The 26,252-nt window shown below is 32.4% G+C and overlaps 1 pseudogene; it reads left to right on the top strand.

Annotated features, from left to right (window-relative positions):
* The first annotated feature begins 3,858 nt into the window (after positions 1-3,858).
* LOC109459310 (protein downstream neighbor of Son) lies at positions 3,859-5,103 on the top strand (annotated as a pseudogene).
* Positions 5,104-26,252: the final 21,149 nt, after the last annotated feature.

Here is a 26,252-nt window from a genome sequence, read left to right as displayed (position 1 = left end):
CTAAGTTATACTTAAGTTAAATAGCCCAACTATTAAAAATAAAGAAAACATCAAAGTCTAAATAAGACCGTAATATTAAAGCAAATATTAAAAACAAAATACAAGAGAAATTCTACTAGAACAAACCATTGTAGAAGTAGGAAACAAAGGAAAAACATTTTTAATTATGTGAGTGAGGCAGGACAGAGGAGTCAGAATGGCACACTCAGAAAGTATTGTGAAAATGTTACACAGGAGAGATTGTTACCCTTATGAGACTAATTGAGCATGTCTGAGAGAGAAAATTCTTCCTGCTCCTCAGACTCTCTAAAGAAGTGTGAACAACCCACAGTCACATTCTTCTTAAGGCATACAAAGTGGCACTGAGGGAAAAGGCATAAAGTTTAGAACTGAGATAGCTAAATATATCCCTGTTCCAGAATGAATAAGAATGAGAATCATAGAAATACGAGCTACCTTAACTCTAGATTTGGCAACATGATTAATACAAGGGCTAGGTAAGGGGTTTGGGTGACCTGTAGTGAAAGGGAAACGATTATGTGAAGAAATCTAGGCGACAGGACAGTTCAAATTCTAGCATAATTTGTGATTCCCACATTCTCAATCATTTGCCAAATTGACACCCTTGGAAGCATTAGGTGACCTTTAAGTTGAATCCCACTTCAGAATACAGAAATACATGATATACCTTTTGTTCTACATGAAATTTGTCAACTGGACACTGCAGGTAAGGAAACCCAGAGGAAGGTAAGAAACAAAAAGATTTAAAGTTTCAGACTCAATTCCCTTTATGGCTAAAATTACATTAATTTTTAATGTGAGTTTGAAAGGCTATGTATATTTACTGTCAAAAGATGAGAGCAACACATTCAAGCGAGATGTAAAATAGCCTTGTATTAGAGCAGCTCAGAGACACATCTAGCCATAAGTGCAAAAGTTTCTGAGTTGAAAATGAACTACTGGAAATAACATGAGATTTGCCCAATTTGCTAGATAACATTATTGCAGAAAATTAAATCCATATGATTTGGCTAAGAAAGGTAGCACCCATACTGCTCAGAGGGAAGATTACTATTTTTCCCACTTATTAGACAGGTGTAATTTGGCCCCACCCTCATATAGACTGTTAATTTTGATTATATTCTCTCTCGAGATCACTACTGGGAGAAGTAAATATGGAACTGTTACAGTGCTGGACAATTTGGGGTTCACATTACAGGGGAATTTCCCTATGGTTCAGGGAGGACTAAAGGGATGTATAAAAGATAGAGCCTTGGACTTGTCTGTAGCCATTCTCATAGATCTGTGCATTGTGAAACTCCTGTTTTATGGGGCACTTTTGGATTAGGGAGATTTATTTGGGATATTCCATCTTGCCTTTATTCTCCATCTTTTATATACCCCAAACCTTGAATAATGCCAGCCTTAATTTTTATGCAAATTATATACTTTATAAGAACAAAGTGTATGACACTAGGTTTTCAAATATCATGGAAACATATTCAGTTTTATTATAGTAGTCAATTTATCCAAAATTGTGAGAAGATACTAATTTTGATATTGGAAGGCAGTTTACCAAATGGGTAGATAATACGAATTACTTAACCAGAATTTTCGTAGCTACAAGATTTCTCTGTGTGTCTCCAAATTCACAGACTTAAATGGATAGATGTGAACTTTTGAGTTTTTTTTCTTTTTTTCCCCCCAATATCTTCATGGTTATTCAGGTTTACACTATATAGAGTGACACAGGGGGCTAACAGAAAGACTGATTTGCCCAAAAGACAAAGTCATGAAAACACACACCATTTCACAATACTTGCTAAATATTACTGCTAATAATTGGAATCCATTAAGGAACAAAGCGAATTTCCTATTCTCTGGGGGCTCAGGGTTTAGTGACTATTTGCATTTTATGAAAAGACAAATAAACCAATCTAGCGACACTTAATTCAAATAATGATTGTAGTCTGACCTAACCAAGGGAATTATAAGATTTGCAAGGTTTTGTGTCTGTGTGTTGTTTTTTTCGTCAGTTGATATGTGGCATGTATACAGAGTATACAAATCCTAATGGTATGGTTTGATGTTTGATCTATACCTGTGTAACACTCTTCCCATCAAAAGATAGAATTTTTTCCGCATTTCAGAGTTCTGTGTCATTCTCCTTCTATGGCACGATAAATCACACTAGTGAAGATAATTACTATTTTTATTTCTGTCACTATAGGTTAGTTTTGTCTGATCTAGAATTTCTTAGTGTTTTTCATTCCACATTGTATCTGTAAGATCCATCAATGTTTTACAAGTAGCTATTTTTACTACTTATCGCTATCTTGTATTGAATTATGCAAATACCCCAGCACTTATTTATCTATTCAGCTGATAAAAGTCATTGGGATCAGGTCTAGTTTTGTGGTACTGTAAATAAAGCTTCAAAGTGTACGTGTCTTTTTGTCTTTTGATGGACATGTGTATTGCACTCATATCTGTGGGATAATCCCTTATGAGAAATTCTGTGTCATAAGTGATGACAATATTGAATGCTAAAGTGTTTTCTGACACAACTGCAATAATATTAATCCCACCAATATTATATGAGTTCGATTACTCCACATCTACAACAAATTTTTCCACACCATCAACAAAACTTGGAATTTTCTGTCTTTTGTATTTTAATCAGTCTGATATTCATATAGTAGTATTTCACGTTGGTTTCAATTCAGTTTTAATGTCTCAGGACTTCAATTCACTCACCATTTAGTCACTGACTCAGCCAAAGCAACTTCTAGTACTGCCATGCAAATCCATTCATGGTAAATTCCGTATAGAGATATACCATTGTTTATCTTTTATATGGTTTTTACTGTATCATTTCTACGTTTAGATACACAGACACTGACCATTATGTTATAGTTGCCTACAGTATTCACTACAGTAACATGCTGTATAGGCTTGCAGCCTAGGGGCAATATGCTGTACCACATAGCCTGATGTGCAATAGACTATACCATCTAGGTTTGTGTATGTACAATTTATGATTCTTGTACAACAAAGAAATCACCTAATGATGCTTTATCAGAACATACCCCTGTTGTTAAGTGACACATGACTATATTTTACTCAAATTGCTTTTATCAAGACCACTAATAACTTTCCTACTGCCAAGTTTCATGGTAGTTAGTTTGTCAACATCTTTATCAGCTTGCCATCATTATGTGAGGACAATTTGTTTTTTTCTATACCAAAAGATTTTTCGTTTGTTTTTCTATGTTGCATTGATCTTATGTATATTTTTCAAATATTTCTTTTTCCATGGGGTGGATCATTGACTGCAAAAACATAAGGACTAAAAGGAGAGAGCTATATTAGGTGGCTATTACAATAATCTATTAGTGAGTTAAAGTCTTGGCCATAAGTACTAGAGTAGTATGAGACATAAATATACACAATCAGGACATATTTTCTGATTAGAATAAACGGAAATTAAAAGCTATATGGGCCAGTGAAGGAAAAGGAATAATATATCATAATGGCTTAAATTTTAGCTCTGACAATTGGCTGAATATGGATACAATTAACCAAAATGGGTAACTGGAAAAGGAGCTGATCTGGGAAATATTAAACTTTCTCATTTAAGTATATCAAGTAGTCAATTGGATATACAAGTCTCATGAGATCAAAGATGCAAATTTGAGAGTCTTTGGGATATAATATGAGCCATAGGAAAGTATTTATAGAAAGAAAATAGATAGCAAAGAAAAGGAAAAAGCAGAATTGAGCCCTTGCTTTTACCAATATTTATACATAGATTTCAAAAGGGAAACCATTACTGAATTAGGGCAGATCCTGCAAGAAATGTCCAAACATGATATTCCATCCACAGAAAGCATTGAGTAACCTGTAGACTAAAATATTAAAATCCCACTCCTTTTCACCCTACTCTACCCTTTACCCAGAAGATCATTTGAAAGCACAGGAAGAGGCTCAATGTCTCTCCAACATTAGAGGGCAACAGAAGTTACATTGCCTCAATGTGTAAACTTTCCACTGTACTTTCCAGTAGAGCCTTACCTATTTGCTCCATCATACCTGACCTTGGCTACTATTGTTCCCACTTATTTCAATTTACAGAAAAAATGCTAGAAGGTCAATTCTTTGTTGAAATGATGAAATCCTATAACACATTTTAATGACTGACTGGTCTGGGAGCTTTACTTCTATATATAATCTGCCGAAGACACAATTTTCCCATATCTCTACATTTGAATTTATCACTTTAGTATTCTGTTTAGTGCAGCGGGATTAACAGGAAAGGATATAATCCCAGCTCTCATATCTTTTGCAACTAGAGGTCTGAGAACCTATAAAAAAAAGAAGGTGTTAAATTTTCTCTGCCTTTAATAAAAGAAAATGGCCATGAAAAGAAAGCATCTGGAACAACCTTGGGGCAGGAGGAAGAGCGGGTAATCAGTGATGAGGAAAAAGAAGACAGTTTTTTTCTGGATGAAATAAATAAATGGGTGTGCAAAATTTAAAAAACAAAACAAAACAAACAAACAAACAAACAAAAGAAACAGACACACTCTCTATCAATCTATGTAACGAGAAACATGAAATACAAGTGGATCACAGACCTAAGTCTGTTGTATTAGTGAAAGGAATCAACACCTTTACATTGCTATTGTTTAAAAAATTGATTGTAAAAATTCAGTTGATACCTGGATACACAGGCAGGACTTCCACCAACACCATGTCCCTTAGAGCTAGTTTTATAAGGTGCCATAATGCAGATGCATCAGGCATGAAGTGTAAATGTTAAAACACAAGCTTTTCCTGGATAATCAATTTAGTTTGGAAATTACAGGTCCTATCATGCCTCATTCTCTATATGATTTGACCATGCTACTCAAATCCTCACATAATGGGCTTTTTTCTGCAGGACTGTATAGACGTGAGACAACTGCTGTAATTATTATCTGTCTGCCAGTGGATAAAGGACTGGATAAGGAGGCTGCTCATGAGCAGCTTATTACCTATAGGAGACACCTGAGGACTCTGGGCCAATTTATTCAAACACCACTATTGGTGAAATCATCATAAAGATGATTTCCATAAAGGCATGTGAAAATGAGTGATTAGATTTACAGTTGGAGACCTGAACGCTAAAATAAACATAAAATAAATTTTTGAGGGAAAAAAAAAAGGCTTCTAGCAAGGAAATTAAAGATACTTATAATTTTGGCTTTAAGGTTTATTTTGGAAGTTAAAAGACAGGAATATAACAAAACATTCAAAGGTTGTTTGTGAACAGTAACTTTTAACATTTACTTTTATTACATGGACCAAGCAGTAGGATTAAGGTTTTAAAAGGAAGTTGTCTGTTTTTACTACTTTAGGATTATCTTCATATTCATATATAAAGATAACTCAAAGTACTTTTCAAAAAATATCAAATAATTTGAATAAAAATTCTAGATCTCTACAACTTATGAACTAAGTAGAAAAACTGAGTTAATGTCAGTGTTTCCTTGCAAATGGGAAGGCGAGGCTAACAGTAGCAACTACATGTCTCATTGCATTTTAACTACTGGCATCAGGGAAAAACTGTATCATTTTAACAGTTTAGTTAAGATTATCATTTCTCTGATGATTAGTGATGTTGCACAATTTTTCATATGTCTGTAGGCGACTTGTATATCCTCTTTGGAGAAATGTCTATTCAGGTCCTCTGCCCATTTTTTAAATGGATTGTTTTATTGTTGCATTGTATGAGTTCCTTATATATTTTGGATATTAGTCCCTTATCAGAGGCATTGTTTGCAAAAATCTTCTCCCATTTGGTTGATTGCCTCTTTATTTTGTCAATGGTTTCTTTGCCTGTGCAGAAGCTTTTTAGTTTGATACAGTCCCATTCACTTATTTCAGCTTTTACTTCCCTTGCCTTTGAAGTCAAATTCATAAAATCCTCTTTGAACCCAATGTCCATAAGTTTAGTTCCTATGTTCTCTTCTATGCAGTTTATTGTTTTAGGCCTTATGTTTAGGTCTTAGATCCATTTTGAGTTAATTTTGGTACACAGTGACTTATAATAGTCTAGTTTCATTCTTTTGCACGTGGCTTTCCAATTCTCTCAGACACTGTTGATGACAATGACGTTTGATGCAGCCACTATGGGAGGCAGTATGCAGATTTGTCAAAAAATTAAAAATAATTACCACGTGACCCAGCAATCCCTCTCTTGTGTATCTACCCAAAGAATCTAAAAACATTTATCCGTAAAGATATATATGCTCTGATGTTCATTGCAGCTTTATTTATGGTGGCCAAGACATGGAAACAACCAAAGTGTCCTTTGATAGATGAATAGATAAAGAAGTTGTGGTATATATACACAATGGAATACTATTCTGCCATAAGAAAAGATGAAATAGGACCATTTGCGACAACATGGATGGATCTTGAGATTACAATGCTAAGTGAAATAAGTCAGACAAAAAAGTCAAGAACCTATGATTTCACTGATATGTGGTACATAAAACTGAAAACTACAAAAGAACAAGACAAAGAAATGAAGAAACAAAACTCATAGACAATAGTTTAGTGGTTACCAGCGGGTGTGGGGTAAGAGGTGGTAGATGAGGGTATAAGGGATCAAATATATGGTGATAGAAGGAGAACTGACTCTGGGTGGTGAACACACAATGTGATATATAGAGGTATTGCAGAATTGTACATCTGAAACCTGTGCAACTTTACTAACAATTGTCACCCCAGTAAATTTAATTAAAAAAAAAAAAAAAAGATTATTAGCAGGTTCTAGTTGTACAAAAGTAGAAAACAAATGTAGACCACATCTGGAACACCAAGCTGATAGTTGATACTTCCACCTTAATTTATTTCCTACTTATTTACAATCCTTGTATTCTCAAATCCTTCAATGTATTTTCAATGTATGGTAAGTCAGATGAGCTTATTTTGTGTTCCATATAAAATTGTGTTAAGGGTTGTAAAGTATGATCTGCTGTTATGGCACAGTAGTATTTAATGTGCTTATAAATATGCATATTTGTCTATATATATTTCTATATTGATATAAATATATCAAATTTTCTTAAATAAAAGGTTTATAAATAATTTTTAAAAAACGTTAATAAGGAGAGCAAGAAAAAGCACACTATTGGTATCTTGAAAGTAAATATTAAAATATTTCAAGAAAATATGAACTATCTTCTGCATCAAATAATGGTGGAAAGTTGTTCAATATTGTAACACAAAGGAAGACACTGGCATTTCTTAACATGGAAGTTATCAGTAATCAAAACATAATAATGTTGGTGACAAGGGGAAAATGAAACTCAAAGTGCAGTGACTTGAGAAAAGAATGAGAGGTAGGAAAAAAAAAAGAAAATAATTAAAACAGCTCTTTAAAGAAGTTTGAGTTCAGGCCAGGAAATTGTGTATCATAATTCTAGGCACTTTGAAAAACTAAGCTACAAGGAGAGAGTTTTTAAGTAATAATACAACTTTGGAAATGAGGAAAGTAGATTCATTATTGAAGTAGAATATTAAAATAGACTGAGGGATGGAGACTTTTAAGGTACATGTATTAATACAAGGAAATTAAGACATATTTTACAGGACTTTTGTTTCCGTGTGGAAACATGAATTTGACTCTGCTATTATCTTATGTACACTACGTAACTCTTTAGCATAGCTACTTGTCTTGGCTAAAATTAACTTTAACATTAATTTATTCATAACTTTCCTCTAATTCATCTCATAGGCTTTTAGGAACAACATCAAATGCTTAAAAGTCCTGAGTCAAATAGAAACAGTGACTCTGACAAGGAAGTGACTCCAAAAAGTGTTTGATTTCTCTGACAGTCCATGATTCTTATTACTCCAACCCAGATCCTGGAAATTAGCCATACTCCTAAAATACAACAACTCAGCTGTTAATTCCCCTAGAGTTACAGAAGAAGAAGAGAAAACAAACAAACAAACAAATAAACAAACAAAAAAACCTCCACTATTTAGTCAGTCAATCTGTCAGTCAGGCAGGATACGTTTTGGCTTACATTTACAAAGGTTCCTATTTTATTTTTCTCCTGTTTTATCCCTGAGCATCAACAGTGGGTCAGGATCTGTGTATTTCCCTCTGCCTTGACTAGGTATTCTTTCTGCGGCTAATTTTTTATAGAGGTTGACTTTTGGATACATGTGGTGTGCACTCACATTTTCCTAAGCCATTTTGGGAAATCTTAAAATGTATTTAGGATTTGTTTTCTTTTCAATTATGTCATTTGATCCCCATTTTAAGTTTGTGAGCCCGGGATAGACAAAGGCAACCCTTCCTACTGAAGTTTGTATCTCCTGGATAACACGAGATCTTGCTATGCAAAATCATTGCCCAGTCACATTTTCTATTTATTTTTGGAGTTAAATATCAAAATAGAATTAAAATATGATGTAGTCACACTTCACTGCCTGTTCATAAATGTCCTCTGGGATTTTGAGGCAAGGTGTGGCTGGTTAGGATAAAATCAACTTTGGAGAATTTGATGCTACAGACTTTTATGTTTTTATCTACCTGCATTCCTTATTGTGTGACAAATAATTTTTGCCCACTTTATTGTTGTAAACAATAACAAAATCTCACATTGTATTTCTAGTTTTTCATATTTTAAAGTGATATTTCAGGATGTTATTGTTTTTAATGTGGAAATTTTTCCTACTTAAGAGGGAAAAAATCAATGCTCTTTTATGCTCAAGAATGAGGTGATTGTCATAATTTTAAACAAATATAAATTATAATGTAAACAGTGTTTCAAATGTCTGAATAGAATATTAGCATTTAAACTAAAACCAAAGAATTTTAATATTCTCATTAGAGCTGATCAGTTAACAAAAGTGGGTCATTAAAAAATAGCTCGGTCTTCCATTAATGCACAAATAAGGCAAATAATATTGCCTGCACTTACCTAATATGCATGTACACGATAGTGTTCAAACATTGACTTCTTTTTCCCATGTTACCGAATTTTCTTAATTACATATTGTGTTTTTCTTTATTGATATAAAAACACCAGGGAATGAGAAAATGTAGGAGGCAAAAATGAATTTAGGGTTAGTCATTTGATTGCAAGAAATCAGGGTCACTAGTTCTTAGCTAGTAAAATGGAAAATGGGAATTATAGAGGTAAGAGATGGAAGAGTGATGTTGTTTTTCATTATCTGTCTGGTAGAACTCTATTTTCATGATGACAATTTCTATCTCTAAAACAAATGTTTACAAACAAACCATGAAACTTCATGTTGAGGTACTCCAAAAAGCCTCACATACACAAGCATATCGTGATAAGCTTTACTGAACTCCTGAGTAAATGCATGATCACTCAAGTAAGGAAATTAATGAGAATTCTCTTTGAATAGTACGTGTTGGATATTTTGTATATTTCTCTGAAATTATTTTCAAAAATTAATAAGTGAAAATTGAAAGTTATATTTTTAAATAGCTGATTTTATTAAAGTATATTTTAGACCAATATACATATAAAATGCAATGAAGTGAATTCAAATGAAGTGTAATTTTCCTATACTAATACAATTACATGTAATTAAGTTTAATTCTGATGAGATTTGTATAAGCAAGCTCTTTGAGCATAAACCAAGAAATTTAACACAAGATAACTTGTTTCTTTTGTTCTATACACACTTTGGCAAATATATCAATATGTATGGAAAAGTTTTACATAAGATATTTGTGACTATAATAGAATATGTTTTATTATAATTTGTGTAATTCTAATTTCTATTTATAATAGCAAAGTTTAGAGATGACAAAAGTGATGTAAAAGGTGAAAATTATATTGGAAAAGTCAGGTTGATATAGATGACAGAAGTGTTTACAGGTATTAAAAATAATTTGTTCAAACAAATTTACTGACTTTGGGAAATGTTCACAACTTAAATACAAGCAAAGCTGGGTACATACATCATTATATAAAGGTGACTCAACAAAATATTATTAATTATTAGTTTTACTTTATATATCTTCTATTTATAAACATGTTAAATGTTTAAGTGGTATAAAGTATTATACATTATTAAAATATTATTATACACCTTGATATAATCAATGTGACATACTTTCATGAACTAGATTCCAAAACAAGTCAATGCAATGGTGTTTTTGAACTATTAAATAAATATAATGAAAAAGGTTCATTAATTTACTCACTAAGTATCAAATATTTTAATATTCTGTATTTGCTAACCAGTTTCATGAGAGGCAAAACAAATGTAATTTTTTAAAGAGTTATTATTTTAGATATTGTATCATTGTCCTTCCCACGACCTGTTGTAGACTCAAATGCAGTAATGTATATGACTATTATCTCATGACAGTTAATGCCTGTTGCCATTTTCCAGTTCGATATATAATAAATATCCATCTTTCTTTTGCCCATCAGAATTATGTACTCTGCTTTTTTCCAGTAGACTTTTAATAACATAGGATTATTGGCCACTTGTGTTTATCAATTCTCAAGATCTTACTAAAGTCATGATTCAGAAATTCTAATAGGAAAAACAAGTTAAAAAATCAATGGCCATAAATCAATTAAAGAGTTGAAATATCAAGTGAAAGATATAACACAATGTGAAATAAAACACTGAGTAAAAGACAGATAAAGAAAGAATTAGAGAACCAGGAAATCCAGTATCTGTCTATTATAATATTCAGTGAGAGAACAAAAAAATACAAAATATAGGACATTATCAAGGAATAGTAGGGAATAGATTGAAGGGGGTTGATTTAAAAACAAACAAACAAACAAAAAACAGATATATATGTCTCAATGTCCAAATATACTTTTTTAAAAAATAAGTAAAACTCTGAAACAAAAAACAAAAAACATCTTGCACTAAATAATTTATAAAGTGTGGGAGGAAACCAGATCAACTGGTTAAATGCAATCTTAGAAAGTCTAGTTCTGCAAATATTTTTAATCACAAAAACCAAAGTGGAATTAAACTACAGAGTAGAGTGGTCATTTATAAGGACTGAACAGATACAAACTACAGTTATAAAGAAGACCAAATTATTTTGATTTCCCATATTTTAATAATACATTAATAAAAAGATGTGGATATAAAAGGCTAATAGGGTCCAAATGTAAGTAGCACATTGCCTTCGGAGCATAAAAGGAGAAATTCTGGCTAAAGTAAGAGACAGGACGTGTATAGGATTATACAAATATATAAATATAAGCCAGATTATTTGAGATCTTCCATGATATTCTATACTTGATGCTTCTGTCATTGACTTAAGATGAGTTGTATTCTATAATAAATCATGTAATTATACAATTTTGTTTCGTTGATCCTCTAAATAATCTTGTCTATATCTGCATATGATAGAAATGATAAACTAGGAAAAAAGTAGAGTTCCCCTCTGCATTGTTTTCCTCTGTGAGTTTTTCTGAAATTGGAACTAGTTATCCAGTCTGTCATTTGGAACATTTTCTGTTCTACTGAAAGAATGTAAGGTTGATATAACATTGAGATATCAGTGAACATAATTTAATTTATCAACTGAATAAAAATATGATACTTCAGCATCTATTCATGATAAGACTATCGTAGCAAACTAAAAATATATTGGAACTTCCTTAACCTGAATAAAGAAATGTAACAAAAACTTACAATTTACACCATATTTAGTGGTCAAATACTGATTCTCCTTTAATAGTTGAGACAAAGCAGAGATATTCAAACTCACCGCTTTTGTTCAACGTTACATTTAAAATACACAGCCAGTGCTATAAGGTATAGAAAATAACCATGTAAATAGGAGAGGAGGGATTCAAACTGCCCATTTGAGATATTCCTTAATTCCTGGCCCACAGAATCCACAAGCATAATGGAATTATTGCTTTGCACCATTACATTGTTGGGTGATTTGCTATATAGCATTAAAAACTTGAATATAGGTTTTCAAACAGGAAGCTACGGCAATGTTCCATGGTAATTATAATGTGATTTGGAAAAGGTTGTAATAGTCATGTTAATAAGATCACATATTGGATATATGTTTTTTGAAGATGTGAGTTGTCTTTAGACATCTAAGCGGAAAGGCTAGTTAAATATGGAAGACAGGATTTCAAGAGGCAAATCTTGTTGGGAGGCAGACATTTGAGAGTCATCAGGAATGAAATGGTATTTAAATCAATGAGACTGGATGACAACCATGATGGTGAGTTTAGTCAGACAAAGGGGGAAATCAAACAACCTTTATCATTTAGTATGAAAGAAGTCTAAGGAGAGTGTAATAACCAAACGTACGTACTGAGAAATCAATGAGACTGAAAAAAATAAAAATAAATAAATAAAGCAGGGTGTTTTTTTTTTCTGATAGTGTTTCTAATATTCCATTCTAAGCCTTTATTTATATGTGTCTATCTATGCGTGTTTGTTATATGTATGATAGATTTTTCAAGAAATTAAAATATGTTTTATCATATTCTACATTGAGTTGATGTAACAGTTCACATAAAATAGAAAATTTCACAAACGTATTTCATTTCTCCTATGATTGGAAGACAATACTATATTCAATCCATTACTGAATTCTATTTGCTTTGTATTTTTAATATCGTTATTAACTGCACTTTATTTTTGTCATATCTGCTGCTGTCTTTTAACTGGCACTCTTCATGTCTTGCAGCTGTTATTACAAAATCTACCTTGATATTTCCTCTACTTCAATCTCACAATCTTCTAATCCAACCTTAGAGTGGTATTTCTATGATATGCAGATCATGTCACATTTCTGCTAGTGTTTATATTCCCTTCCTATTTTCTACAGAATGAAACTGAATACATTAGAATAGTACGCAAAATCCTCCCATTCAATTTATCATTTTCTTAGAATTTACCCTCCTGAAACACAGCTCTATCTTCCAGCAACATATAGCACCTTCTTCTTTTTGAACATGATACATTCTGTCCCACATTAATATTTTTGCTTATGGTATTTTTTTGTCATAGCTGCTTTTAGAATTTGTCTTTTTATTATTGTTATTATTATTAATTTTTATTTTGGTATGCAATACTGTTTCTTTTTCTCCAGTTCAAAGTTACCAAATGATATCATGTTTTTCTGCATAAAGTTACTGTTTTGTAAAAATATCATAAAATTCTAAAAATTGTTTTCATATCTTTGCAGGGGACTTTCTAATATATATTTGTAACATAATAAATTATTTTGAAAAAGGTTAAAAAGGCAATTCAGTGGGCAAAGAGTAATGTTTCGAACAAATAATAATGGGGTAATTGATGATGGGATACATATCCAAAAGAATAAAATTGAACTACTTTCTTACATCATATACAAAAATTAACTCATAGTGGATGATAGACCTAGACATAAAGCTAGTACTATAAAGATCTTAGAAATGAGAACTACATATACATGACCTTGGATCAGGCGTAGCAAAGCCTCCTTAGATACTGTACCAAAAGCACAAGTTACAACAGATATATAAAAAAGTAAAAGTCAATACATTTTTATCAAAATTAACTAATTGCATTCCTCAAATATTGTCATCAAAATATTATAATCAAAAACAAGGGTGAAGAAGACTCACAGAATGGGAAAGATATTTGCAAATGATATATCAATAAATGACTTGAATCCAGAATATATACTTAAAAAAATACTTTTAACTCAACAAAAAGACAAATGATCTAGTTGAAGCATGAGGAAAGGGATTAAAAAGTCATGTCTCTAAAACAACGACATACAAATAACCAATAAGCATGTGAAAAGATAGTGTCATCTGTTATTAGGAAAATGCAGATCAAAACCACAATGTGATATTACTTTATACAATGATTATACCCAAAAGACAGGTAATAACAAGTATTGAGAAGGACGTAGAATTCTCATACTTGAAATAGTAAATGATACTACTGTTTTGGAAAATGATTTTGAAGTTTGTTATAATGTTAATTGCACAATTATCATATGACCTAGTACTTCCACTCTTAGGTATACACCACAAAGCAATAAAACCATATGTTTACACAAAAAACTTGAACATGAATGTTAATACCATTATTCTTATTAACCAAAGAATGAAAACAATGCAAAATACTCAATAAATGATGAATTTATACAAAATGTAGGTTAGGCATACAATGGAATATTAATCAATAATAAAAATAAATGAAGTATTGATATGCTAAAACACGAACTTTGAAAAAATTATGCTAAAGGAAACATCGGTCACTAAAAACTACTTTTTGTGTGTTTCCATTTATAGGAAATTTCCAGAATAGACAAATGTATAGAGCCACAAGCAGGTTTATAGTTGCCTAAGGATGGAGGGATAAGGGATGGCAAGTTACTGCCAACGAATACAGGATTTCTTTTGTAGGTGAAGAAAATATTCTAAAATTGATTATGGTGATAGTTACACAACAGCTATGTTAGCATAGTAAAAGAAAATGTTCATTGGAAACATATGACTAGCACTGCATATTTTGTATATGTTAATCTGTTACAAATAATTAAATGAATAGATAAATGAGCCCATGATTATTAAAATGGTACATAAAGTAGCTATTTTTAAGTGTGTTCTTATTTTTGACATCAATATTATGAATGACATGATATTATAATTTTATACACCTGTATTAAGTGGTTTGTATTTTAGAATCTGAAGTAACTGTTGCTACTTTCTGGTGACTTAGGTAGTTTCTGATCCACATGAAAATTTTAATGCATCAAAATAATTTATACAGTTTCTATTTTCTTGTTTTCCTTCTAATACAATGTGATATTATCACTTTATTTAAAAATAAATATTCCATTAGATACATTGAAAAGTATGAGTACTTATGAAATGGTATCTAACACAAGCTAAATACTTTGCTCATGTCTACATACAAATTCTTTTTCCTATAAAATTACACCTAAAGGGAGTTTAAATATCTTAACACGTTGCGTACGGATCACGAGAATCTTCGTTTTTTTTCTGAGCCATGCGTTAAGGACGGATAACGAGAATTCTCGTTTTTACTGTTGATTCTTTTTACTTTGCACATTTTATTGAATTATTTGTGTTTTGTTAATAACAAAGGAAGCTGCTTTCTGCAGTATCACACCAGGAGGGATTACTAACATCATAGTTGAGTAAATCCTAAAAAATTCCATAGAAAAATAATAAATGACATAGAAGCATTTACGCTTTAAAGAGAAGAGTTCATTTTAAAGTAGTTTCTTTTAAAAACCTGCCGGAACAGAGGGGTATGAGGGATTTAAACCCTGCCGTACGCAACGTGTTAAATTGAAACATTATTAATATTCATCTTTCCCTATAGAGAAAAATGGGATGTTAAGGGAATAAAATAAATAGAGCTAACACTCTTTAAATATAAGATGCAATATTTTCATGAATGTTTTACCATATGACATTTTTAAAATATGGTTGTGATTTATTTCTCTGGCACTTAATTTTTTGCCCTGTCTTAACTTAAAGCTGTACAGTAAAATGCATTTTGTCACTTCTTATCTTTTTTTTTTTTCAAACAATTTTCAGAGACCCCTTCTGGAAATGGATAGGAAAAGATGGACAGATATTATGACCAGACATACTAGAGTTAAACTCCAGTTTCTCTGTAAATGGAGAAAAATAGATATGAGATTTTAAGCAACCTCTCTGACCATCAGCATGCACAGATGTGAAATATTGATAATAATCTTTCTGAAGAGTCATTGAAAATAATAAACACAATGAAAGACAACATTCTACATCCACCTGACCCACAGAATGCGACAATATATATAATTATTATTATTGTAATAATGGGTTACATTAATGGTCACTGAAAGAAATACAAATTAACCCATGTAGGACAGCTGTGATAGTGATAAATCCTGTTAAATAGACTATGTACCAATGAAGTCTTGTGTTTCAATTTTAGATTTAAGTAGATTCTAAAATCTCATGGAATACAGCAATCTAAATACCCTTAGTATTCTATTTTCTTTCCATACGATACCAGATTGGGAAGGCTCCCATTCTAAATATTTACATAAAGAGTTGTTCAATCTCTGTAATTTACTTGTACAATTAGCTTAGTAGGTTTGGTCAGTTTCTTCAAATAATCTTTATGCAGATTTAAATTTGCAATTCAAAAGGAAACATATCATTATATCATTATGTTTATGTAAATAGCTCCTTATTCTCACTTTGTGTTTCCTGAGATATAGATAGTACATCGTATTTTTCAAATGGATGTACTAATGACTGAATGAGATAAACTACATGAAGATGCTTGCAATATGATAGACATTAAATCTTTGTTATATTCTCTGATTTAACCTTTAGAATCAACCTAAACATTCTTCAGCTTCTAAATTTCCATTTTCTGATTTACTTTTCTAAGGGCTGTACCTATTCCAACTCAGAGATTGGGATTCTTTAGTACTCAGTGCATTCATGGACAGAAAAAAAAAAAAAGAAAGAAAAAGAAAAAGAATACTTCAATACAGATGAAAACAAATTAATTGTAAATTATAGTTTGGGCTTCATAAATATTCAGTTAGTTGTAATATTCAAAATAAAAAAATTAACGGTCTTTCTTATAATTTTATAAGAACTATGGAAAGGTTGTGATTTAGGTCTAAAGGAATGTGCTTTACTTATAAAATTTTGATATGTCACTGTTTTTTAAAGAACGTAACAGTCTGAATATTAGACTACATATTATATCGATGTATCTATCAGTCCTATTATTATTTTTGTTATTTATATAATGATAATAACATGAATTTCTGATAAACTGGCATCTATATAATACACTTGGCATGTATTAATAATGTTCTCAAATATTTGTAAGAAACACAGTGCCATAATACAGAGTTAACACATAGCACAAAGATAGATGTTCACCTTTTAAATTTTATTAAGCATTACATATGTCAAAAGCTTTTAATTCAACAAAATCTGCATTATCTAAAGGTATTAACATATAATACCTAAATTCAGAATTTTAAAATAAATTATCATCTTGAGATTTAAAAATTATAGAGAAAAGGCAAAGTATTTGAATGCCTTGATACCACGTAAAATTATTATAGATTGTATTATAGCTAAAAATAAGAAGAATTTTACTAGCAATATTTATCACGTCCTACTACATCATTTTCTTTTTATTTGAAATGCAACACAGATAAACCAAGGTTATAAGATACATCAACTAGAAATATAGAAACATTTAAAGTTCAAAGTGCCTATTAACTTTTCAATTTCAGTTTCCAAAATTGTTGCTTCTTTCATTTCACTTGGTCACTACAGAGTTAGTTCTCAACTTACAGCCCCCACTAAATGACAGATTTTTCAATTTTTATCACGTATACCAAGTAAAACCAAAGCATCATTGCCTGATATTCCTAGAACTAAAGATAGTCTAATAAGAAAAAGAGATGTCAATTAGACTATCAAAATGGAACCACCACTTGACACAATATAAAATATCACTTAGACATGTCAGCATTTTGAAATATTACATGTGATATTTTAAAAAAGGAGAAAAATTTTGTACCTTTTAAAATGAAAATTACATTATTGTTAAAAGGTATATGTATTTGTGGAGTTTAAAAAAAAAATAGTCTAGCTGTTTTGCTCCAGTTAGATTTCAGAATTTGGAGTAAAAAAAATTTAATTTGGTAATTTCAAAGTAGGTTATATTTGTTTTTATGTACAATTTTTCATGTTTCTTTAGACATGTATTATTTATGCACATGCATATTTTGTCTGATATGTCATTGTTATATAAATGTTAATATAGAAAGGGATAGCTGCAATCAGTAACAGTAATTACAATATCCTTTTTTTTTTTTTTTGCACTGTGTATACATCAATGCTTTGTGAAAAGAAACAAGAACTCAACCAAATATCTGCATAATTTCTTGGCAAAACAGAAGCAATATGGATAACCAGTTTATTAATTAAAAAGATAATGACTATCTTGATAATGATATAATGATATGTTTCCTTTTGAATTGCAAATTTAGAAATTTGTAATCCAAAAATACGTGTTAAATGAAATTATCAGCTTTATGGTAATGATTCCTCCTCCCACCTTTGGTCAACTACAACTTGTGTGTATTTCCTATTAAAATTATATAATTCTAAATGTGCTTTCAAATGTATTTTTCAAATTAATACATTCATGACCTTTTTACATATTTTCTTTCTGAAAGTGAGTAAGAAAAATTCCTTTTACATTTCATCCTAATAAATCTTCAGGATGTATATAAATATAGAATAATTTCCTATAGGAAATACATTGTTTATCAGTGATTTTTAAATATCTGTGGTAGTTTTAGACACTCTTAAACAATCTCATGAAAATTCTGAACACTATCCTTGGATAAAGAATATACTCATAAACACAGAGGGTGCCAAAAAAATGTATACAAGCGGACACTTTGGTCAACATTGCTCAAGCAGTAATTTGCCATAATCACAAGTATCTGGATGCTGATAGTAACCATTTTGAGCACCTCTTGTAATTGCAGAAGTCAAACGTGACTTGTATTCATCTTTTGTTATCGGTATATATTGAGTATTACAATTTTAATATAGTTTTATTTTGTTTGTTTCTTAAAGTGTGTGTACATTTTTTGACATCCTCTGTATGTTTTATAGTATCTTAAATTGGTTTTCAAAAATCCCTCTAATGATTATTATGCTGTATACTATAAATTATTCTGAAGTGATCCTTTCAACAGATCATTAATGTTAACAATATTCATAAGCATTTTATTCTGTATGGTATTAACTATGAATGGAAATGATTGATGATTATAGTGTATTCTGCTTAAGTCAGAAGAAATTATCTGTTAGCCATAAACACAGATGGTACAAAAGAAAATCGGAAAGCCATATAAACATCTCTGAAGTCCAAATAAAAATATCAAAACAACAACCACAAAAAAACAGATCAGGGCAACCAGTCTTGTCTAAAAAAAAATGTAAGTTATTCTGTAAATTATGTTGTTAAGCTATTTTGTTAAGGGAGAATCAAGTTGCCCAATATGGGAGATCTTATGGATGGGCTCCTTTAGCATCTAGTCCAAACTCTGTTTATATGTCTTCCAAAGGACGCCTGCTAAAAAGAAGTATGCTAAGAGAAGACAATGATATTGCCAAGTTTGGAAATATAAACTGCATTTCAAAGTGCTTTTGTAGTTGGGGTATTGGATGTGAATTGAGTTCTGCTGTTAGTGTGAAACTTGAATTCACTTGGTAGTAATTAGGCCAGACTTGTGGGTGTGGTCATCTTGTGGATGTGGACTACTGCAGGGAAGGTGGTTTTGGAAATTGTAGTTGTATTGGCTGAAGGGAGCAGCAAATATGGTTTGGGGAGTGATTGCTGTAAGTTCACTATGAATCTATCTGCTCACCCCTTTTACTGATTCTGAGAGTGATTTTCATACCCAGTACACATTCACTCTCTGTTTCACTGAGCTATGATATCATATATCATCTGCCTTGAAACTTAACCCTGACCACTGCACTCATCGTGGTTATTTTTACTGTTGTTTTCTGGTATTTGTTCACATACAATATTTTTAGTGCATCATATAGACCCTGACTGTTTTTATCTTCTCATCCTCACTTTATACCTCAAGTTTTGGGGGATGCTTCTCCCCCAACTGTGTCCTATTTCCCTTTCAATCAGTGGCCACATTCGCTGCCACCAACCTTTCCATTATAGGAATAAGGTAATGACCTGTCTACAAATATGAATATTAAATCTCTGGACAAAGTAATTGGTTCAAGCAGTGTATAAAAGTCTCAATGTTAACCAGTTATTCACTAGGTTTGTTATATAAATACTGAATGACTTTCTTACTCTACAATGCAGAGAATTGTTAGTTAGCAGTGAAGGGACCTGAGGAGAGAATGAAGCAGGGATGGGCTATGAATAAATGTCATCAAGAAAGACTGGCCAGATGAGTCCTCACCTCCACTCCTAGGGTCCGAGTAATCACAAAGCATCTTTCCATTCTGTGAGAATCTCAAAAGCCCCTCACCCAAATTACTGCTGGATTGGATAGTGTTGTTTTTGTTTCTAAAATAAATGAGTTCTTTGAGCATTAATAATAACACTGACTTGCTCTTTTAATTTATAATTTGAAGTCAATCATGTTCTGCATGAAGTAGGCTATTAAAATTTTGATGGAAGTGACTCCCTAACTTCCATCTCTAATATTTTTAGTGCTTTGTTCTCTGATGAAAAGACTACTGTTCCTTTGCATGACATTTTAAGGAAAAAACAAATTTTTTGTATTTTAATTCCTCATATGTATATTAAATGTCAAAGGGAGTAATAGCACTATTTTTTTTATTGTATTACCTGTCCTATAGAGGTGGTTTATTCACATTTCTTGAATTACTGAAACAGCAAATTTCACCAAGATGATGATTTGTTTCTCACATTTCAAAGGCTTAGGAGAATTTCCTCTTAACTCCTTTTTAAGTAATTGGACATGACTGTGGTATTGTCTTGCCTACATTTTCAATTGTAAATCAGATTTGGTTTATTTACAAATATTTTCTCTGAAATATTTATTTTCAGCTCTAGTACTATCTTTTGTAGAAAATTTCACTCCGCATATTATAGATGTGAGCATTTAATAACTACAATATTGATTACCTCAAATTTATTCAGCCATGAATTATTTAATTATATTATTTAATATGGTAAGGGAAAAGTGGTCTTAATCTGTATTACTTAAGAATACATTGCTATTAAATAGTGACACAGTTTTGGCTAAAAATACTCTTTTACCTATATAAGTTTATAATATATATTGATAAGAATAAATTAGACTGATTATAATTTTAAAATTAATCACTTTCATATAAATAAGTATACATTAAATATCAAGGAAAGTGATCAATAAACGTGTATATAATGATTCTGATGCCTTTTTTCTTAAAATCAGATTTTTTTTGTTCCTTTGGTTGTTTTTTTTTTTTTTTACAAAATAGTAAATATAGAATGCTGATAGAGCATTTGCTTATGTTCCATAAAATGTATTTAATGAATACATCATCAAAAATATATATTTTGCTTCTTAACGAACATTTTCTAGTTGAAAATCCATGAAAGTAAATAAGAAAGTTAGATGACAGAAAGAGATTGATTGATATGTATCATATCAACAGATCTGGACTTTTTCTTCATGTAACTTTTATTTTCTCCTCTCAATCAGTCAACGACCAAGTATTGATAAATGACCCAACTATATGTTTCTTAAATTCTGTGCAATTATTTATCCTGTAGGAGTTCAGAAAAAGTCACCCTGATATGTGGTACGTGGACTATTTGGGGCTAAAGACAATTGAGACCTTGCAGCCTCATGAGAAAGTTATCTGTCCTTAAAGAATTTAAATTAGGGGCCTTGCCCATAATAAGAATTATTACCAGAAATAACTTTTTATGACCTATCTATAGGACAGAGCCAAATTCTACTTACTGAATATTTGCTCTTCTTATTCTGCAAATGAACCTATTCTCTCTGAAGCCCCAAGGTGCCTTACCTCATCCTTAGCTCAGAATGTCACATATATCTCATTTTCCCTTTTTGTCTCTGAACTTCTCATGAATGTGGGGTATCTGACTCTCTCACATATGTGAGATTCCCATACATACACATGGAATTAAATGTGGGCACTATCTCTTATTAAAATGTCTCATGTAGATATAATTATTAGATCACCTGAAAGAACCTAGGAGGGTAAAGTTTCTTCCTCCCTCACAATCCCCACTGTTGATACAGGCCAAACGAAGGGGCTGCTCACAATAGTGTCTTAGCTCCCTAGCACCTAGTTATAATCATTTTTCAAATCAATTACTTAATCATAAACAATAGATTGTTTTTAACCTGAATTATAGAAATATCCTACCCCTTGCTTTAGATAATTACCCTAAAGCTTATGATTTATGCTTGTCAATTATAGTCATTGTAGCACAGCATTCTTTCCAGGCCTACTTTCCAGGTAAACAATAACTGAATGGCCTGTTAAACCAAAAGAAAGGCCACAGGCTCCATGAAGCTGAACAAATTTTTCATCACACTGTCACCCTGTGTCAATGGCTTTGAGTCATGCTTCTTGGACCAACACTTTTAATTCTATTAACTAAAATCTATCTCTCCTCATATAGGGACCATTAGGATACAAGTGATGCCCCACCAAAACTTCCAGTACATCCTGACCACAGAGATCTACATGGTCCTCCAAGCGGATCTCAAGACCCCCACCCCTCATCTAAGATCAGATAGGGTGAGAGTCTAGTGAATCTCCAATAAGCAGGGACAATGGGCACATTTAGCAGGAAGCAGATACAGAAGAAGAGATCTCCTGTCCCTCTACTTCCCATAGAGGTTTATGGGGATCAAATCTCCCAAGGGGGACGTAAGACAGACATTTAGAGACAGGAATTGGGTCTCCGAGATGCCTCGATATGTCAGGTTACATTCCTGCAGGTCCAACATTACCTACAAGAAATAACCACCCAAAAGACCTCCCCTCTCTACCCAAACTTTCCCTTGTTTACCATAACCATTAGCCATTACAAGGAAGCTAAAGAATACAGAATACCTAACTATATAGATTAGACCAGTCACTCTCACATCTGCGCAATCTAAAAAGATGAGGTTAATCACAGGTATTAATCAAATAGCCCCATAATTAGAAAGGAGTAACCCATTGTAGAAAATAAAGGGATAAAAACCACCAGGGCTTCATTAGTTGGGGTCCTTGAGCCACAACCTTCTGCTTGGGCCCACGCCCACATCTTTGGAGTATACTTTTGCTTCTGATAAACTGCTTTTTCACCACTGTATTACTGTATCTCATTCAATTCTTTGCTAGAGATTCCAAGAACTTGGACACCACACCAAGAAGGGCCTGCTCTCTGGTAACACTATCAAAGTCTTAAATCAAGATTTTAGTGTATTTTCTCAGTGACATTCTTACAATTCAGCATAGCCACTGTGAAGGAAGAACAAACTTTCCTCGAGGTCCTTCTGGCTGGTTTAATAATCAAATAGACATGAGACAGAGAAAATAACCAAATTTAATACGTACATATGTGTGGAAGACCTCTCCCCCCCATACGCGACAGAGTCAGAGACCCCACATGTAGGAGAGGATTAGAGACAGAAAGAGGGATTAAGAGATAAGGTAATGCTCATTGAGGCTTCAATAGGTCACTGAAGGGAGAGTTCATGTTCAGTTTTATAATACACACGTTTTATAAATGGTTACCTAATGAACTCTCACATTATAGTATGCTCAAAAGATTCTTAAAAATAAATGAAGGCATATAAAGTTGCAATGTAAACTTTAAGAAATCACATGAAATATTAAAGAACAAAGGTGCTATCTTTGATATACATGTAAAACAGATGGACAATGATTTTAAATTCACTTGCCGTTCTGCTATCCTATTAAAGTGTTTTCAAATGGAAGGCTTCATTCGTGATTGAAAGAGAAAGTATTTATGCAAGGCACACTCATTGTTCGACAATTAATTGCTTTGCATATAAGTGAGGTCAGAAGGTTCTCAAATGGAAATCAATGCAATTTCCCATATCCATCACCAAACTTCATTATGTTAAGAATGGCATATGTATGGTAATAGTTTTAGATTCTCATTGTATTCAACAGTAACACTCAATGATCGTTAATGATAAGGCATCCAGTTGGGATTCTAAACAGTGAAGTTTGTCTTACCTTAGCAAATATAGATACAAATTATACAATTAACTTTTAAAAATAGATTTTTTTTTTTATTGCATCCAAGTTCTACTAAAGAAAAAAACAGAGGTGGTCTTGTATATTGGTTTGATATGGTTCAGATCCATTTGACTAAGACAAAAATGAAGTTGTTTTTAAGGGTAAAGTTGTTTTGATATACAAGTGAAGTAAGATGTGTCAGGATGTCATCCTTTCATCAGTTATCCTTAATAAGCCCTCAGCAGCTCAGCTGCTGAGGAGTATAGCTGGGTCCTTATCAATTAAAAAGCAACTGAAGAAGCAAGGATAGCAAGAGGACATTTAGACTATAAACACTGAGAGTTTGTTAAGACTATTGGAGAGTTTCAGCTTGAGCAAGTTGACTCTTTGCTGACATAAATAACTCTGAAGACTTTTGGGGAATTAGCTTCTGCCCATGGTAAGGTTACTATTTTACCTACAGTGGTGAAAGCCTTTGTGGCTGGAAAAGGGGACATATGCTAAACCTGACAAGCTCAGGGGAGGCCTGCATGGTGGGCCCTATAAACTCAGAGACAAAAGTAACTACACAGGATGGTCTGAACATAAAAATTCCTAACTAAAAGAGAGTCATAGCAGGTATTCACAACCTAGACCTGTAGCTTCCTTGACAAAGGTCAATCTTTAAGTGAGTCTGTCTGTGGTCTTTTGTATCTAAGATAACATACCCTTGGAATGTAAGAGTAATCCCTTTTTCTGGACCCCTAAGGGCCCACCCACCTCACCAGAGCAGGAGAACACAGAACACCTCATTGTTATCTGGTTACCCAAATATCATCTCTATGTATAAGGGTGAAACTCAGGGAACTAATAAAGTAGCTAGTTTGCAGTTTGATCCACCCTGAGAGTCAGCAGTTTTCTCTTTGTTTCTCCCTTCACTGATTGATTTAAGAACTCTGTTTTGTTCCCTTTCTACACATACCGTATTTCCCCAAAAATAAGACCCAGCCGGACAATCAGCTCTAATGTGTCTTTTGGAGCAAAAATTAATATAAGACCCAGTCTTATAGCAAAATAAGACCCGATATCATATCATGTCATATCATATCTTATCATCATATCATACCATATCATATCATATATCATATCATATCATAAAGACCTGGTCTTATATTATATAAGATCCGGTCTTATATTATTGTAAAATAAGACTGCGTCTTATATCATGTTTTTCTCCAAAAGACACATTAGAGATGATTGTCCAGCTAGATCTTATTTTCGGGGAAAGACAGTACCTCATTAATACATCTAATCAGCAGAATCCTAACCAGAAAAGACTATTTTCTTAATCCTCAGGTACCTGGACATAGGATTGCATTTTGCTCCCTTGCAGTTTTTGCTGGTAACACATAAAGCCTCAGGTCACCGTGGCTGAGTCCAGAGATGACATTATCTTAAAACAAACCAGACCCTAGGAAGCCACATCAGCCCTAGGACCTGCCTGACCAACTCCTCTTTTCCTTTGTTCTACTTCTTCCCGTGTACCCATAAATCCTTCTGTGCCTTCTAGGAACTGGGAGATGGGCTTTGGACAGGACTCTGTCACCCTCCCAAAATTCCAGCACTCTGAATAAACTTGCTTTTTTAAAAACAACCTTGCCTCTCAATTTAAAAATTTTTTCAAGTGGCAGGCAGCCAGATCTTAGCACGGTAACATATATGAAATAAATGTTAATTATTAATTATCCTGTACTCACCAATATAACATAAGTATATATCCCCGTTTTACTTTTTATTGAATCCCAGAGTTTTCCTCATTTTGCTTTCTCCCAACACCTTAATCTACCACAAATGCATTTCATGTAACCCTTCTTACATCTCCTTTGATTCCAATGTATAAAGTAAACTGCAAAACTGCCACTCCCTGGAGCATTTGCCTAATCCACTCATATTCTGCTTCATGGCAATATTGTCTGTTTGGCTAAAAGAAACATAAAGATTCTCTGCAGGTTTGGAAGTTTCTTATGTCAACACCTTGCAGTGGCCCTGCAAAGATCAGCATGTCCATCAATACTGGTGTCTTTATCCCCCAGCAAGAAGCTTTACGGAAACAACAGACTTTTACTTTTGCTCTGGCAGCTGGACATAAGCTCTTGGTTGGCTAAGGTGTGTCTGTCTCTTGAGTACCAACTGCTCTGAAGGTACACCTTTATTCAATTTGTATTTTATTCCTTTTATCTCCCCTTGCCTAGAAAAATAGTGTGATTAACACATCATTCTTTGAAGTATTCTATTTTTATTGGCTTATTAAGAGACATTATACTATATGCTATTGGCTTGTGAAATGATTATAATTCCCACAGTAAACTTCTGTTAAATAAAATATTGGCAAAACAATCTTAGTCTTTGAACATAAGTTTGCCAACCAACACAGAACATGTG

The sequence above is a fragment of the Rhinolophus sinicus genome, linkage group LG01 (genome assembly GCF_036562045.2).
Source record: "Rhinolophus sinicus isolate RSC01 linkage group LG01, ASM3656204v1, whole genome shotgun sequence".
NCBI classification, from domain to species: Eukaryota; Metazoa; Chordata; class Mammalia; order Chiroptera; family Rhinolophidae; genus Rhinolophus; species Rhinolophus sinicus.
Note: the sequence above shows the minus strand (reverse complement) of the source record. Positions and strands in the feature narration are given on the sequence as shown.